The sequence below is a fragment of the Pithys albifrons genome, chromosome 5, assembly GCF_047495875.1.
Source record: "Pithys albifrons albifrons isolate INPA30051 chromosome 5, PitAlb_v1, whole genome shotgun sequence".
NCBI lineage: Eukaryota > Metazoa > Chordata > Aves > Passeriformes > Thamnophilidae > Pithys > Pithys albifrons.
Genome location: NC_092462.1, coordinates 63981627 through 63996246, shown reverse-complemented (window position 1 = coordinate 63996246; position 14620 = coordinate 63981627). Strand labels below are relative to the sequence as shown.

At 44.6% G+C, this 14620-nt stretch overlaps 1 protein-coding gene and 1 long non-coding RNA gene across 2 annotated transcripts in view; one reads left to right on the top strand and one right to left on the bottom strand.

Moving 5' to 3' along the window:
- Positions 1–8392, bottom strand: part of KIAA0232 (KIAA0232 ortholog) — a 67346-nt gene extending 58954 nt beyond the window's left edge. The window contains exon 1 of the mRNA XM_071556844.1: positions 8270–8392. The gene's annotated coding sequence lies outside the window, so the exon portion shown is untranslated. The remainder of the gene's footprint in view (positions 1–8269) is intronic.
- Positions 8393–10338: 1946 nt separating this feature from the next.
- On the top strand, positions 10339–13807 carry LOC139671934 (uncharacterized). Its single transcript, XR_011697822.1, has 3 exons — positions 10339–10390; positions 12508–12713; positions 13310–13807. It is a non-coding gene; the product is annotated as an uncharacterized lncRNA (long non-coding RNA).
- The last annotated feature ends 813 nt before the right edge of the window (positions 13808–14620 follow it).

Here is a 14620-nt window from a genome sequence, read left to right as displayed (position 1 = left end):
TCCAGTTTAGTTTGTTACTGTCCAGACTGGCATTTGAACTAGATTTTATTTAAACACAACTATTTTTTGAAAAAATTCTATCTGAAAAAAAATTAAAATGTTACAACATTAAAAGTTATAACATAATTTACATGTATGGTAAGTTTGTATCAGTTTAAAAATGCAAATCAGCCTCTACTGACAAGGAATTTAAGTAAATATTTCTCACATTAAAAATTAACTTAAAACAACGGTGCACATGACTGATAAAATTTGAAGAGGTACTACTCTTGCCAGCACAAATACCGGTTTGCAAAAACCAGAAGTGATCATTTTTGTACCAGCAACTCTCAAGAGAACAGCAGCAGCATCTTTACAGAGACATCTCTGTGGCTGACTCAAAGGCAAGTCAGTACAACACGAACTGTGCTGCCACTGCCACCAGGAGAGGACAAGACATTCCACTATTTCTCTCATCCTTCCTTCCATGTTCTCGTCCTTTTGTCCTTGTACTTAACACACCCACTGTGTTGCTGCAGGGATGAACTGCATCCGTTTGTTCCAAATAGGAAAAAATGTATTTTCGGTGGCCCAGTCGTGAGAAAGGACTAAGATCCCATTGCAGCAGAGCCTGAAGATGACAAAGAAATTGCTGGTTGCTTCAGTCTTGCTGAGGGAGGGAGGCAAGTGTTGCAGGGCCAGAATGGGATGGATGGATCACCCAAGTGTGGAGAACCCAAGAGAAGGTGTGAGTGCTACTGCAGAAGGCAGTGAGTACACCTCAAAAACACAGGCACTGCCTCACCTCATACTCTGCAGACCTCCCCAACCAGCCATGTCATTTCAGTACCACTGACAGCAGGTTTCACACTGTCCTGTTACATTTCTTTTTACCAGTGAAAACAGTGATAAAACTTTAAGTTTTTCAATTTAAAATTGGAAATCTTTTCAGCACACCAGAGCAATGCCAGTGACAAGCATCTGTTTGCCTCAGATCTCTTACACGTAGGGATCACCTGGCTGGACAGACTGTGACTGGGCCTGAGAGATCCTGGAGAGAACACTTGTCTAGATGCAGCTCTGAGGAGGAGACAGTTACAGCATTTTCTGTTCAGTCTCATGAGAATCTTAGGAGGGACACTATTCTCAAAAGCTATGTCTTCCCTTCCTGCCATCCTGATGTCTTTTACTTACTCAACTTTTAGAGCAGTTTAAACTACCTGTTATCAACAGCTATTCATTCACCTGTTTGAACTCCCTTCCCAAGTCAGATGCTCACAGCTTGGAAGCCCAAGCATCAATGCTTAATGTGTGCCCAGGTGGCCAAGAAGGCCAATGGGATCCTGGCCTGTATCAAAAATAGCATGGCCAGCAGGACCAGGGAAGTGATCCTTCCCCTGTACTCTGCGTTGGTGAGGCCACACCTTGAGTGTTGTGTTCAGTTCTGGGCCCCTCAGTTCAGAAAGGATATTGAGGTGCTGGAGTGAGTCCAGAGAAGAGCAACAAGGCTGGTGAAGGGACTGGAACACAAGTCCTGTGGGGAGAGGCTGAGGGAGCTGGGGTTGTTTAGTCTGGAGAAGAGGAGGCTCAGAGGTGACCTCATCACTGTCTACAACTACCTGAAGGGAAGTTATAGCCAGGTGGGGGTTGGTCTCTTCTCCCAGGCACTCAGCAATAGGACAAGGGGACACGGGCTCAAGCTCTGCCAGGGGAAATTTAAGATGGAGATAAGAAAAAAAATTCTTTCCAGAGAGAGTAACCAGGCATTGGAACAGGCTGCCCAGAGAGGGGGTGGATTCACCATCCCTGGAGGTTTTTCAACTGAGACTGGCCGTGGCACTGAGTGCCATGATCTGGTAAAGGGACTGGAGTTGGACCAAGGGTTGGACTTGATGATCTCGGGGGTCTTTTCCAACCCAATCGATTCTATGATTCTGTATGTGGTGCATTCAGCCCTGCCTCCAGTTTCCAACACCTCATACACAGACACAGGCACTCTGTGCCCCAGCAGGTGTTGGGGACTCTTCCAAGGCACAGGCAGCCTCCAGATGGAATCACCCTCCAGGCCACCGGTGGGGCCACCCTGACAAAACATTCAGTCCTCTTCCCATCAGCTGGAACGTTACTGCAGCACCAAGCAGCCCAGTGCCCACTCTGGTAGTGCAGCCATACAGGATTCATTTCAATTAATAGACAAGTTACTCTTTACATACATTGCATCTTTTAGTAAGGAAAGGAAAAGCAGAATGAATTGTGAATGCCAAAGATCCAACCACCAGTGACCATTTAAAGGTACAGTATTTGTCCTGCTATTTATACTTCCAAAGTTAATAACCCAGCTGTATATAAACATCTAACTAGTTAACAACCACACTATACATTTTACTTTGCTTTATTAATTTCTTTAATTTGTATGAAGGTCTGTTCTGAATAGTCACTATTGAAGTTTTCTATGCTTGGTCTGCAATTCAGGGAGTTAATTACTATCTTTTTGAAATGCTTAAAATAGCCTCATGAAGGGTTTAAAAACAAATATAACTTTGCCTAACTATGTAATCTTTTCAACAGTTCTTTTAATAAAAAACCAATTACCACAAATTCATTTGTAAGTCACATATAGACAATGTTTTCATTAATAACTGTGTAAAAACATACAAGATGTGTCAGCCACAAGAGGCTCAAGCAAACGCAGAGTTCTGACAAGTCACATTTGCAAGCTCTAGCACTTGCCCAGCAGAGCAGATACTGACTTTACAGCACAGAAAATGTGGCAGGCCTACAAAGGAAATGGTTTATAATGTTCTTCTCCTGCACTTCTATCACCTCTAATCTTTATTCCAAAATATTAGTAAACAGAATTCTGTATATGTATGAAATTCAGATCTGAAGTAGGATATTCTGCAATTTTGAACAGAATGGCAAGTTACATGAAATAATTTCTATTTTAGCATTTAAATGCATTTGCATAGGCATTGCTAGTTCAGCTTATGTTATAAGGCTAGCAGGTTGTCTTTTCCCATAAAAACAGGGGATGTTTGCGGTCATATTATATCCCTATTTCTGTGATTATGTTGCCTGAAAATTCTACATACTAAAAAAGACAAGTTTACTAACAGAATAGGTAAGACAGTTTAATACTGCTCTTAAAATAATACATTTGCTGTTTGCTACTTCAAATGATGGCTGGAAAGCTGTTATTTGACTGAAATGCAAACTATTAAGCTATGATAACCAGAAAGCCTCTGATAAAAACAGCAGGTCAGCATTACTTACTTCTCTTCAAGAAGTTACTGTATTGTTAACTGTGGCACTTGTTTCACAATTCGAGAACAAAGTTACTAAAAACTGGAACCATGAGGTTTCTCAGAAGCCGATAAGTTATTCTGTTCAGAGAGGCTGGTGAAAAAATGCTCCATATGTGACAATTAAACTCAAATCCAAACTTACGGAGACATTTTAAAACTTCTGCCACCTCACAAAACTCGACACAACCTTCGTCAAAACAGCTTTTAAAATGTCAATAAAACGAAAGTTACCAAAGGTAATTCAGTTTCGTTGTCAAGTGCAGCAGAGTGAACTTCCACCCCAGAAGACAGAACCAGGAGAACAGCAATTCAGTTAACAGCAATCTTTAGCTAATTAGTAACAGCCATTAGCTCAAAATCTTCAGACAGTAGAATTAAAATAGCATGAAGCAGTAAAAGTATTTCCTGAGGTTTCCAAAGCAAAGCTATCAACCAGACTAATCAGTGGAAGCTGGCCCTATTTCTTTCAGGATACCCCAGTGTCCTACATACAATGCAATGTTTCCAAGCTGCACATCCACTCAGCCAGTCTTCAAATTTGTTTCAAGTTAATAGTAACACATTACAGTGTCACAAGGATCTAAAGAACTAACTATACGCCCAATGGCAGCAATACACAGTACTGACTTCTTTATTAGTGATGCTTCAAGCAGATTGTTTTCTTCAGGTTAGTAAAACACTTTCTTTTCTTAAAAAGCACATATGACATATGCTAAATGATCAAAATAATTTCTTGAATCAATCTGTGTATGTTTTAACATGTTTTCCCACTTTACTATCTCGCTTTGAGCCCTGACTAAGGTAACGCCACCTGGAATAACCCTGCACAGTTTCTGTACCTTGCAACTCCGCTCTGCTGCTCTGATGTTACACTGTACCATCTTGTGACAGGTTGCTTTATTTTTTCTGACCTTCCTCTTAAACACAGCCATGTTAAAACAAAACTATTCACTTGAATTCACTCAGTGATAGAGAACAGTACGTCTCTTTCCTTGATCCTAGCCCACCATTCTGTCCAGCAGACCTTGTACCTTCGATCAATTTAATACTAACTATAGGAAGAATTTTAAAAGCTATGAAAAGAACACAAAACTATTCAGATTTCATCCTTGTTACAGTTTATTTTTATTTATTAGAAAGCTTTTTTGCAGAGTGTAAATTTTCACATGCAATCCCTTCTAGAAAGTGACATTAGCAGGGACTGCATGTTTGAAACTTCTTCCTCAATACAGTAAAAGTCAGAAATTTATACATTCCACAAATTATATTAAAGATGAAAGGCATTATAGCAAGCCTGAGCACAGACTATGCACATACTTAGCAGGATATAATTAAACCATTACACGTAATACCACAAGAGTGAAAAGTGTATTTAAATACTTCACTACTGCCTTAGAAATAAATCTCTTGGAAAGACAGACACCAAAGTGGACACATGGAAGCCAAGTTATGAACATGGTGTAGGTGATGCAGAAACAAACAATGTATAGTTTTATGCAGGTAGATCCAAACATCTTGTACATGAAATTATAAAGGAAGTAGATGAAGAAAACTTTAAAATATTTCTATAGCTTAATTGGAAGCTACTGAATAACTCCTAATAAGAAATTTGTGAAAGAATAATCTACAAAGACTATTCTTGTACTGAATGTTGAAGCTACTCAACCTCTACTCCCACCCTCCAACCACCTCTGTGGGCCAATAAAATACAAATCCAATCTCTCAACATCCATACTTTCCCTCCCAATCAGACAAATTGTCTTTTGTCTGGGTATTGAAATGCAACTGAATATTCAAATATTCATTTGAACAATTTTATTTTGTATCATGAAATTGACTTTTTTTTGAAAAAATTCTTGGGGCAGGGTTGAGGGGATGGACACAACACAAAAACTTATTTCTACAATCACATTTACAAATTATCTAACCAGCCTGTCACTGTTCTTGGACTAAAATGAAGGATTCCAATCTCTGTTCCACAAGACAAAAGAAACTATCCCAATAAACAGATTAAATAGCTTCCAGAAGATCATTTGTATTCTAAGCTCCACTAGCAGTGCAGATAACTGGAATAGTTCCTGCTACCTCTTAGCCTACAGGAATTCTAAATCTTGCTGCCTTCTACACATTCTGCTTTAGCAGACATTGTTGCCTATCTTAGTATAGTACTGTTACATTTAGTTATCCGCTACTGCCTCAAGAAGCAGCAAACTCAGACATGATTTTGCCAAGGTTCTACCTAAGTAGGTAAAAAGTCTGTACTGACTCTATAACACTCTGCCTAAAACCCAATAAAATCACACAGGAAAAATCACCCATGCTGAGTATAAGACCAACCTCTTGGTTCCATCATTCCCCCTATCCACCTAGAAACAAGAGGCTCAAGAAGGAGAAATAATGAAGTCTTGAACATTATCTGGATCTTCCTCTGTCCCTATTCCTGCTAGAATACACAGCAAATGAGCAAATGAAAATGCTGACATCATTTAAGCCCTATGGAATTTCTCTTACTTGGAAGAATAACAAACACCAACAACAACAAAAGCAGTGGGGAATGCAGTCTCTGAAATTAGCATATTAACATAACAGAAGAAGTTCAAGGCCTCCATTTTTATCTCTTGGGTAATTTAGAGATCTGTTTGACCCTTACTTTCCTTCCAATTCCATCGCTAGCAAGCAGAAAAGCTGGAGGGTCATATACCAAATCCGAATTTGCAGAATCTGTGGTTGCAAAGAATCTTTACCCCCCACACTGCACCAAATGTAACGCCAAAGTTTTGGGACTGCACAGGTGGGAATACCTGTCAATACCTGTACCTGGTGGGGACATAAACTGCTGATGCCTTCAATGGACTGTACAAATCAGGATTTCCCCTATAATTCTCGAGTCTTTGAAATTGAGTGACATTATAAATATACAGTGTGATACTCATTTTATTCAAGTTACCTACATGCCCTCTTACACCTCAATGACCCAAAGAGAAGATTTGATACCTATAAAATATGTTTCATTGATTAGAAGGGAGGGATTGTACACTACCATTTTAGCATATCCATACTGACAAGAAAGAGCAGATGGAGGATTAGTACAAAATAAAATCTGCAGTTACATGTCAAGTAACAATCAAGTTCCATGTCATTTGCTTTTATAAGGCATATTTTTGTCTTAAATAATAAAGAAAAATGTCAGTTACAGACTCCCATGGATTATGAGGAGCCTGCAATACTTGGGGTTTAAGCATTGCAGTCAAGTAGTTCATTTTACACAATTATCTACTGAATCATCACGAACTCACTTTTGACAGCTAAGAAACCAAAGTCGATCTGCAATTCCCACTTCATCCCAGGAACTCAGAAGTGATATATATATATGGAATACAAGGGTAAAAACGTAATATTTAAAAGGGTTTGAATGACGAAAACCTACTATCCATACCAGCATGTTCTGATACCACGCTTATAAACTGCAACACAAAATGCTTATACACGGAAAACATCAGAGCACAGGAATGCCTTTTATTTGAAAGGAAGACAAGCAAATCACACTATTTCCACCCTTCAGATCAGTATCAGGTACTGCAATGAGTAATTAAAACAAAGACAAGAATGGAAAAAAAAAGCCCCCCCACTTTGCTTTTCTCAAAGTTTCGTAACACCACTCAATACGTGTATCCTTTTAATCGAGGCGACACGAGGAGAAGATGGAAACGAGGTAGCCGGAGCGAAGTGTCAGTTTGTGTCACTTCTGCATTGAGCTGTAACCTTCGCCAAACCTTGTCCCCACCCCGCCCATCGCCGCGAGAGGCGCCGGGCCCGCCCCGGCGGCGCTGCTGCCCCGCCATAGGCTGCGGCTGCCGCCAGTCCGCATCAGCCCAGTCCCGCCCCGCACAGCAGCCGAGCCTCCCCTCCGCCTCTGCCTTCAATAGGCCCTAAAGGACAATGCTGCTGGAGGAAGGGGGGGGGGAAGAGAAGGGAGGGAGTCCCGCCACATCGGCCCCTGGGGCACCGCCGTGACACCCCAGCTCTGCCGGGGCGCCTTCCACCCGCCCCGCCCGGCCCCGGCTGCCCTCGCCGGCCGCTGCCAGCCCTGTACGATGGCACAGGATGAAAGGTCACGGCGCGAGCACCGGCCGGGCCCGGCACGGCCCCGTCACCTCAGCCCGGGGTCAGGCGCGGCAGGGGAGGCGCTGCCCGCATGGGGCTCTCGCTTCCCCGGCCCGAACCGCCGCATCCTCCGCTCTCCCGATCGCGGGTACCGGGTGGCCACGGCGCGGGCCGGCACCCACGGCGGGAGGGTGCTGGTGCCGCCTTCGTCCCCTCCTCCTCCGCTCCCGGGCGTGACCCGGCCCGAGCCCACCGAGCCGCGGCTCCCGCTCCAGGCCGGCGCCTTCCTCCCGGCCCCGGCCCAGCCGCTCCGCTGGCGCCGGGAGCCGCCGTGCCGGAGGGGCGCGGGGTCGGGGGCAGGCGGGAGAGCCCCGCACCGCTCCCGGGCAGCGCTCGAACCGGGGCACCCCGGCCGGGCCCCCGGCCCCGCCCCCGAGCCCTGCCCGCCGCCGGCACAGCCGCCCCCCGCCCGGCCCCCGGCGCTGCTGTCACCCCCTCCCCGGCCCCTTCCTCCCGCCGCCCGGCACGCTCCCGCCGCGCCAGGCGCAGCCCAGCACCGGGACGCGCCGTCTCGTGAAACCGTCCCCGCAGAGGGGCCAGGCCCGGCCCGGCGACTCCTCCTCTTCCCGGGCTGTTAGCGGAGCGGACAGGGATGCGCGGGCCTTCCCGGCCGGGCCCGGCGCTCCGGGGTACACGGCCCGCCCGTCCCAGCGCCACGGCGGGAAGGAAGCGGGGGAGGGGAAGGGCGCCCGTCGCCGCCTCCCGCTCCGTCCGCCCGTTCCACTGGGAGGGCGGCTGCCGCTCTGACCCACTCCTTCCCTCTCTCCCTCCCTCCATCCCTGCCCCTCCCTCTGCTCCCCGGGCCCGCGGCGGGCATTTACCTGCCGTGGCGGCGCAGAGCGGGGCCCTGGGGCCTCTGGCAGCCGGAGGAGGCGGCGGACTCCGTCCCGCTGCTGCCGTGCCCGAGTGAGGCGGGCGGGACGGAGCCGGGACCTGCCCCGGGAGGCGTTACGTAAACCGGCGGCAGCGGCGGCTCCAGCGCCACGGGGAGGGCGGGGGAGAGGGCGGGAGGGGGCCGGGCCGGCCGCTCCGTCACCCGGCAACGGCGCTCAGCGCCCTCCGGGCCGCGCCGCCGGCCCCGCCCCGGATCCCTCCGCCCGGGGGCCGGCCCGGAGCTCCGAGCCCCGACCCGGAGCGCCGGAGCCGTGCCGCGCCGGGCCGGGCTGGGCGGCGAGGGCCGGGCGAGGCGTGGGGCAGCTCCGCCGCCGCGCCCGGGCCCATCGCACCCCACCCCACTCCCGGCCTCAGGGCCCAGGTGCCGGCGAGCCGCCAACCCGGCGGGACCGCCACGCAGGAAGGGAGGGGGAGGGAGGAGGGGAAGTGTCCCTTTGCCCTGGTTGTGCGGCCTCAGCCCGCAGGGACAGCGCCGCCAGGGCCGCCGGGTGCCGGCGGGGACGGGAGAGGGGGCGGGCGAGGCGCTGGGACGGCCCCGGCCCCGGCCCCGCGGCAGCCGCGAGGAGCGAGGGAGGGAGAGACCCCCTGGGTAGGGAGAGAACCCTCGGGAGGCAGAGACACCTCGGCTGGGAGAGCCCCCCTGGGCAGGGAGAGACACCGTGGGCGGAGAGACCCCTGGGCAGGGAGAGACCCCCCTCGGCAGGGAGGAGAGACCCTTCGGCAGGGCTGGGCTGCTTCGCCGGGCACGGGAACACCCAGGCCCGGCAGGAATGCGAGGGAGGAAATGGAACAGTGATGCAGCGTAGCGGTGGTGTTTGTCATGTGAGGTCCTTCTGAAATCCTGAGCGACTCCGAGGGCAAGGTTAACAAATGAAAAAGTTTGTTTTGCCGCGAAATGAAAGCCCGTCCGGGAGGGACTCGTCTCCCGAAGATCGGTGCCACTGAAAGCCGTGTTGAGGAGGTGAACTGCTCCTCGGGAGCCGCGGAGATCTTACTTCGATTGATTAAATGCCAGCTTAATCAGAACTGTTTACACAACCGTGGAGTAATGAAAGGGCAACATTTTTAGCATAGTAGATGGGTGGAAATGGGCCACTGCAAGCCTGAAAATAAGACACACCAAAGTACTAATTAAGCTTCTTAATTGGGAAAATAATGATGCTCTTTTCAGGTGTACACTACCAACCCACATTTGTCAAATACATGAACACATATGGGCCTAAGGAAAGTCAATATTATGTAAGATGTTAAAGTGAGTCTTCTGTGTGTGTCATCCTGAGGGTTTCTTCCTTTTGTTCACTGCTCAATGTGTGGCTCCTGGAGTTCCAAAATGCAGTATGTCATCCACGTTGGCTCACACTGTTTCTTTTGTGAACAGCATCTTCAGTCACTGGAACTAAGCTCGTCTTTGACAAGGTGATCCCCACGCCCCGGATATAGTCCTGTTTAGGCCTTTCAACAAGTTGAGTCTGTATATAAAAATACACCTCATAAGAAACGTGAATGCAAGCCAAAGTAGTAACCACTGCCTCCCAGCCTATATATTCATTTCCTGATAGAGGAACAGCACCACTCTTATTTTTGTTTTAGCTAGGGCGTGCCTATTTTGAACATCCTTAGCACTTAATTTAGTCATAAATCTGATTCAGTCCAGCCAAAAGTTAAGTATACAGGATTGTGTAGCTACATGAGCTACCAACGTTCTCTGAGGCAGTAATTCATGTTGTCTGAATGTGCAGTTAATCAGTTACTTTCTCCAACCCTTGCAGAAGTATTTTGGGAGAGATCTATAAAAGCAGTGTTTTAAACCCCATGGTAGAAGGACAGTGTTGTTCTCTGAACTATTTAATTACAGTTCAAGTTATTTTCTTGTTATGAAAAGCTGAAACTGAAAAGCTTTGGGGGAAAAATCCTGCTGACTGTTTTCTGCTGAGTCATTCCCCTGGTTTATCAGCAGCATTTCACCACCACTGTAACACTACTCAGCGCCAATCGCAATCAAACCTCCGTTTGTTCAGGAGCTCAGAATCTGAATTCCCCTTTTCAAGGTAGAAATAAAATATAGTAAAATGTGGAGCACCTGGGATTTGTCTGTAGTAACAATTGGCACCATTTTAAATCAGTCTCCATTCAGCCTTCTGCACATATTCTCAATGTATCAGTAATGTATATCATCAATACCAATCCACTTACCTCATTTCACCCTTTTCTATACATTTTATTTTTCTGAAAGCTCTGTAGTATTGAGAGATGCTCAGAACATTGGTGTTCTCTCAATGGAGCAAGTCAGAGCACGTAGGCCAATGACAGATTATTCTGAATATTCACGTAGTTGCTGTGTGACTTTCAAATTGACAGTTCTGGTTTTGTGGTCAGATCTCAAGAATCCTGACAGAGGAATTTTTTGTTTTCTTGTTGTTTTTTGGTGAGTTTTATTTTCCTAACAACCCACCCAATTCTGCTCTCCATTTGGCAAGCATTTCAGAAACAGCTGGTACATGACCATATGCCGCGCTGGCGCTGCTGTGCGCTTATTTCCCACTTGTCCTCCTGGTCAATCAGAGCTGCTCCGCGTGCTGAAGGACAGCTGGTCCCTTGGCATGCAAAGCAGCTAATGAACTTTTCCTCCAAAAAGCCGTAGGGATAGAGCATGCAAGCTGCAATCAGTGGCTTTCCTTTCAGAAGGCCTATCAAAGATGGAAGTTCTCTATGGGAACCCTGTTTGTTGCCTCTCTGTGACAACCTGCACACATTGAGAACAACTATGTGGGTGTGCATTGTAGGTGACAGCACTTGTTTGGAAAATCTAAATGATCTGTGTTGAAAAGAATGCTAAACCACAACTGAGTGACTGATGGACTCGTGCTTTTAGCTGTCAGGCACAGCAAGTAGCACTGTTTCCTTTTTTCATTGTAACCCCTGCTGTAAAGGGTCTCCACAAATTTCTAAAAATGTGTTAATTTCATCGTATTATATTTTTTCCTTTAAGGAACATACTGAAGGAGAAATTGCACAGAAGTGCAGTATTGCATAGCCACAGCTTGTAAGCATTTTACTGTCACCCATTCCTCTTACTTCCTTAAAATCAGTCAGTTCGTAATATTCCCTAAAATTTCCTTGTAGATGCAATAAAAAACCCCTAATTTTCCTGCGCAGGGATTCTGTGTCAGTTAACCTTGAAAGTCATGATAACCAATCATTTGACACTCCTCTTGTCCACACTTCATAAACTGTTCCTAAGAAATGCTTGATGAAAACAATCTGCCCATTCAGCATTTTAGAGATAGAGTAACGTTCATGAGGCAATACATGTAGTTTAAGAACGAAAAAGATAATCTAATTTTCTGTGTTCTAAATCTATACATAAATTCGTACATGTTTTTAAAATTCAGAAAATGGATGGACCTTAATATAAGGTGAAACAACAGAGCCATGATGAGTTTTATTTGGCATCTTGATGTACACCTTCATATGTATGTAATTATCTCTTTGAAACTACTTTGCTTAATTCCATGAAAGCTTGCCTAACTTTTTCACTACTTTTCAGGGTCCATTTCAGGTTTTTAGCAAAGACATTCACACCTCCCAGAAGTAATAACTGGGTTCAAATGACACATTCAAAAGGCATTCCTCAGCACTAGATCAGGTTTCAGATTCCTTTTTACTGATCCCTCTTTCCTAATAATATCCTTGTGCAGTGAAAAAGCAAGCTGTAGACACCCACAGGATCAGAGGGCCACTTTGTTGTCAGCATCAAGAGCCTCATGTACTGCAGTGAATGGAACGTGACATTAAATTTTAGTAGGATCTGCATTAGGCCACAGTTGGACCTTTTTCCTCTCACACTTCTCTGTAAATGGTTTCAATATCTTTAATAGGAGCACACTAGCGTGGTGAGTTTGGAAGATCTGAGTCACTTGAAAAATCAATTACATAATTCAAAGTAAATTTATTTTCTGTTTAATGCAACTCCATCACTATAACCTCAAAATGTATTTTTGCTTTCATTCAACGCACTCTGCATGTAGGAAACTCACAGAAAGTGCAGGTCAGGCAGTGCTGTTCTGTAACAAGGGTGTCTGGGCTTGGTGTTGGTATTTCTTTTGGACTCTATTTTTTTTAGTTATTTTGCTTCAGTGTACTCTTACCCTTTTTTATCCTGCAGCAGTAACAATTGGGAAAGCCTAATAATACCTTGAGAAACCTCTGGGCAGTCCAAAATAATACATGAACAGGACTCTGTCGCCACATGGTGCTGTACGCATAAAACAGACCACCTGAGGTCTACTGTAAAAAATTCTCAGAGAAGATGATAAAGAACCACAATAATTGCCTACAGCAGTTGGGACAAACAGCCAAGCAGTACAAAAGGTAAAGAAAATGAAAGCTTTATACTACATAATGAATGTAAGAGTCCAAGTACCTAGATATAGCATTTGAAACAATATGCCAAGGAACAGCTTTCACTGGTGGTGTAATGAAAAGACTACAGGAAGTACAGTGTTACAAAAATGAAATACTTTCCACAAGTGGTGAAATACAAAGCAAGTGTTACATGTGATTGCATTTTAAGGACAGTTAGTCACCATTAAATATACCATCGTCTCAAAATCTGATCGTTTTTTGCCACGCATATGTAGAAGAATTTGATGTCATAATGAGGTACCAATTTAATAGCATTATATTTGTTGCTACATCAGCTATTGTCAAGCTATTAAGTTAATTACATGTATAACTTTTAAACTAGATGAAACGCATTATGACATCTGTTTTTTCCTATATAGTATAGCCATTCCAGAATTACCATGTTGGAAATGTCTGAGGTTTTGGCAGCTTGCTGTCTTACAAATAGTTCATGAATACAATTAACCATCCTTGAGTAGCCTGCAGCATCAGCATCCAGTCCTTGCCTTGCTTGTCAGAAATATAATTATTGTTCCACACTAATTCCACCATTTTCTTCCCAGATACTGGCCACATTCTCAGTCAATGGAAATGCTGAAAACAGAGCTGATTGCATCCTACTAGCTGATGATCTGGCCACAGATTTTGGAATGAATGTACTACGAGAGTCATACTGTCTTTATTAATGAGCTACATAAAACAAAAAGTGAAAGCAACACATGGAATTGTATTGAGTTCTTAAAGTAATTGCATTGAAGGCATTATTCTCTTCCTCAGCATTTTCTGAACTGGATATTCTGTTGCAGATCCTGGTAATAGAAAAGTTCTTTGTGTATTAATGACTTATTGTCCTGGTACTTTGACATTATGACTGATCAAAAAAGCTTTCTTACCTGATCCTATGGTAAAAAACTGCAAAGCAAAAACATTGCATGTTTTCAGATGCTTAAAAAACAAGAACAAAACCAAACAAATAAACAAACTTAGTTTGAAACCTGTGGCAGATAAGGGAATTTGTATACATGACTTATAGGCTGTAATAAGATTATTGTTGGTTTTGTTATTATCAATAATAATAATTACATTAATATTTTCGTGTGTGTGAACTGGTTTTGTGGAAGCAAAATGAAAAATGGCCACTGCTGCTTTCTGATAGAACTGGCAGGCTGGGAAGTGCTGCCATTAAAAATAACTAATTCCATAGGTATCGAAGAACTGTTAAGAGTGGTTGATTAATAGCAGGAGCTGTTACAAAGAGTTCATATACAATGGGTGAAAAAGTCAAGTTTGACAAAAGCAGCATTTAAAAAACGGTATTGAATCCCAACCAAAAATATGATATTTTGATATTAGAAAAAAAAAATTGCCAATGCATGCAGAGCTCTACTACCTGCATTTCCAAAGCTGTAGCTGCACTAAGGAGAGATTTCTAACTAGTGTGATTGACTACAGAGCTGTCAGCCTGAAATAGAAAGCATTTGAGCAGCACAAGGGAAAGGGTATTTTTCTGTCAAGAAGTAGCTAATATTTCAATATTTTGCAACTGCACAGATACGTTCTCTAAAGTATCTTTTGTGATATTTTGACTTATAATTCTGACTGCATTGGATTTAGATGCTCATTTGAAGAGTTACTCATCTGAACTTGTTAATGGGAAGAAAACTATCTCACTTTCCAAGGCCAGTTTCATCAGGATTTTTTGTTGAAATAGGCATGTCTTTTGACTTTGATGCTATTTCAATATCAGCTGACAAGAAACAAAAAAGCAGTTATAGTTTAACTGGCTGAACAAAAATTGGAATCTTCATGTTAAAAAAAACTCCTCACACATTTTGGCAGTTGAAGAGGTAATGAAATAGAGGAACAGTTAAATG